The following is a 4,279-nucleotide window of genomic DNA, read 5'->3' on the forward strand; positions in this document are numbered from 1 at the left end:
GTTCCTTCATCACTCTCCATCAAGCCACTTGATTATGAACACACATCAACACTTGGCTTGATCTCTTGTAGATGATATGATCCACTTCATGTCATCACATGGGGTTACTAGTTCATCGATCGCAAGTTCGCTTGCTCTTCACCGCTACAACCTGTCCATCAGTGCCAAGTCCTTGCTCTAGCTTCATCGCCGCACGGTTCGTCGCACCTGAGCCTCTGACTTGCCCTTCACACTAGCAACCCGATCCTTCATAGCCAATCCATGTCTCTTGATGTTCTCTACCTAGCCACATGGCACCGCCTTTGCAAACAGAGACCCTCGCCCATGCCCTTCACCGCGAAACCCTCACTTCAAGATGCCACTTTTATATGTTGGGGCCCTCGTAGGCCCGGCTAAAGCTCGGGCAAGGTGACCCCTCTTAGAACCACTGAATCATCGGGGCCAGTCCCCGATACACCCTCGACTGGCCCTCGCCCGCGTGTCCCTTCAGACCTCCTCAGAACAAGTGCTTCGGCTTTTGTGTCTTGTAGGTCCCGAAGTTAGCTGTGTGACTGGCCAACGCCCGAGAACCCTCGAAGCCACCCCAGCAACGTCATTATGGAAGAGGCAACGGATGATCCCCCAAGCGGGAGACCCTAACAGCGTTAAGTGGGCAGTTGAAGTCGAGGCGTCAAATTACCAGAACGTCCCTAATCTTTGTAAGAGTTCCCCCATTCAAATCTGGGTAATCGTAGTTTTATCGTCCCTAGGTATGGCCCATAAATACCTGGCGGGGCTGACTATAGAGATGGTGATTTAATGGTCATTTACTCCTGAGTTTATTGCATTCCCCTTTGTGCAACCTTCGCTAGTCAACCTTTCTTTTCTCCTATGAGACACCCTTGGCCTCCACCTCGCGGATTCCCGATGAGAGTTTGGAGGCCAAGCGAAGCCCCCACACCCTAGCTTATTTAGTAATGTTGGAATTTGTTTTATGTTTTGTTGTGATTTATGTTGCTGATATGTTTTGCAATTGTTTTAAGCCATGTTTCATTATTTTAATATTGACCCATCTCTATTTAGTGTCTATTATTGATATCGGTTATCACTGCCGGGTGAAGTTATTAACCGGAAGTGATAATAGAGCATCAATGCTAGGTTAAGATGTGAACCGGCAGTGATATCTTTTTCAAACATATATTGGAAATTTCTATTGCCTGCCCTCCAGTCTTTGTCCATAGCGCCAACATTTCATCTCCCTCACGCAGCGTTCTCCGTGAGTGTGTTAATTTCAGTAGAGTTTGCCACCACTGTAGACGCCCTCTTTGCCGAGTGCTGGGGGCACTCGGCAAAGCCACCCAAGCACTCGGCAAAGGCTTTGCCGAGTGCCGCACTCGGCAAAGGTCTCTCGGCAAAGATTTTATCGGCAAAAATTTCTTTGCCGAGTGCCAAAAATCGACACTCGGCAAAGTCTTTGCCGAGTGCCAAGCCCGCACTCGGCAAAAAAATAACTGCCGTCAACATTTGACGCCGGCTTTGCCAAGTGCCTAGGGATTGGCACTCGGCAAAATTTGAATTTTTGCCGAGAGCCAGGGCTCAGCACTCGGCAAAGAAACCATTTTTTTTAAAAAAATCTTTTTAAAAATAGTCTTTGCCGAGTGGTACCACCTGGCACTCGGCAAAATTGACCTCTTTGCCGAGTGCCAGGCTGTGGCACTCGGCAAAACTGGGGAAGTGGCTGTTTTTGCAGCATTTTTTTCCAGCTTTGCCGAGTGCCACACCCCTGGCACTCGGCAAAGACTTCTTTGCCCAGTGTTGGCACTGGGCAAAGCTGGGAAATTTGCTATTTTGTTTGTTTGTTGCGTTCCTTCGAAAGCAAACACGCAAAACTCATATATAATATATGAGACAACACATAGGCATTTAGCATCACACAAAACGCATACATAATCCATCACATACATCCATAATACATCACAAGCACATCCAACATCCATCACAAGCACATCCTCCTGCATAATCCATCACACGCACATCCAATGTGCAAATCCATGACAACATCTAAGAAGTCTTCATCCAACACAAGTCCTAGATCAAGAAAAGTCAATGAAACATGAAGGGGCACCACCTACTGCCACTGATCCCAATGGGAGCCTGAAGGGGCACCTCCGTGCGGTGGTGGACCTGTCCAGCCGGGGTGTGTGTGCTGAGGCGAAGGAGTCGGGTTCGAACCCGACGACTGTTGCTGCACAAAGGAGAATTGAATTCATTAGTATCTACACAAGCTAAAGGACTTGATCAACCATATATATATACTCACCGGAGTGCCTAGAGCCAGAGGAGTAGGAGGCACAACTGGAGCGAGCAGCGACTGGGGCACCACCACACCCGGGAGAGTGGTGCCGAGGCTCGACATGAATGAGAACATGTCCTGCATCCTCTGCGCCTCGGCCGCCCTCTGGGCCCTCAGGACCTCCCACTTGGCCCTCTCGGCCTCCCTCTGGGCCCTCTCCCTCTCCCTCTCGACCACATACATACTACTAACACTAAAACTATGAACAACAACTACAACTACTACTGTCACTACGACTTACTAACTAATACTAACACTACTAATTAACTACTACTACTAACACTACTACTTACTAACTAATACTAACATTAGGGCATACCTTGCCAGCGAGAATGCGAAGACCGAGGGCCGGCGACGACAACGGGGACGACCGCTACGGCGTGAGGATCGACGAACCGAGGCGGCACCTTTCTTCTCATCTCTTCTCCTCTTCTCCTCTTCTCCCCTTCTCCTTCTCTCCTCCCCTCCTCCTCTCTTCTCCCCTGCCTCCTTCTCCCCCCTTCTCCTTCCTCTCCTCCTCCTCCTCCCTTCTCTTTCTTCTTCTTCCTCCTCCCCTTCTTCTCCTTCCTCCTTTCCTTCCTCCTCTTCCTCCTACCTCCTCCTCCTTCCTACTGCGGGCGCGGCGGGCGCGGGGCCGGAGTAAAGGACTACATGGATGTGCAATGAAACCTTTTTTTTTTAATCGTGTATAGCAAAACGTGGACCTCAAGACTCAACTAAAACTTGCACCGAACCGGAGACCGTTCTTTTGGCACGCCCACAGAGGCACAGACCACGGCCATGCGGCGGCACAGCCACAGCACTATCAACGTTCAGCGGCAGGCCAAGCGGCGCGATGTGGACTGCTCTCTGGTCCTCCGTCTCGTCTCCACAGCAACTGTGGCCCAAAAAGAACCCAGGCCCGCATGCAAGCCGTTCTGGGCCTACAGGAAGAACCGCCGTTTGCATGATGCGCTGGGCCGACCATGCGTCTTCTTCAGAGTATGGCGAGGTCCAATGAGATTGAATGGGCCGTCTTCTGCGCTTCATTCCAGGCAGGAAGGCACTGCGGCCTATGGAGCAGGCGGCGGCGGCGCACCGGTGAATCGGCTGCGCGAGCAGGGGCTGTGTGCCTGAACCTTGGAAGGCTTGGACTTGGACACCAATGTGACTGTGAAACAAGCCGAAGATCTGCGACCGATAGTGAACTTCATCTGCAACAGCTCCAGACCTTGTTTTCAGTTTACACGTCGCTTGAAAATTGCTTGAAAGTTTCTATGCCTTGCCTACCTGTGAATGCTATTATGAAATTTGCATACTTCGAACTCGCATGTTTTTTTTTACCATGGACTTTCGTCTGAACTGGTTTGAAGCTTGTATTCCCGGCATCCAAACAGGTGATCAATCGTTCTCAGATGTCCAATCCTACAAACCGCTTAAGCTTTTCAAAGCCACGAGGCACGAGCCCTACAAAGCCACAGCCATAAATTCATATTTGAAGTTAAAATACGAGGCCACGTGTAGCGCGACATGTTATGCAAATGCTGAAAGGCGACAACTAGAGCGATGTATCAACCACTTCTGTATTTCATTATTTGCTAGGTAGCGTGGTCGTGCGTTGCTACGGGATAACTAACAATTATACTAAAAACACACGGATCGCACGATAAGATAACAATACTGTAAAAATTAAATACCAACGTTAAAGTGACATTTAATCCAAAAAGCAAAGTTTATGAATTTAACACAGTCACGGAGTGCGCGACGTCGCAGGCTCACAAACTCTACTTTATAGACATTTCCGTGATGCGGCTAAGATAATATTTTATATTAGCAGGAAGAAATCTCCGATATCCATTTCTTTCATTGTAATCCATTTATCTGGACAATGTTTGAGGTGAGGGCACGGTTACAGTTTTTAGTAGCTTTGCGATATTGTCCGAAGCTATGAGATGATTAATGTCTTGC

Source organism: Miscanthus floridulus, chromosome 14 (genome assembly GCF_019320115.1).
Source record: "Miscanthus floridulus cultivar M001 chromosome 14, ASM1932011v1, whole genome shotgun sequence".
Classification (NCBI taxonomy): domain Eukaryota; kingdom Viridiplantae; phylum Streptophyta; class Magnoliopsida; order Poales; family Poaceae; genus Miscanthus; species Miscanthus floridulus.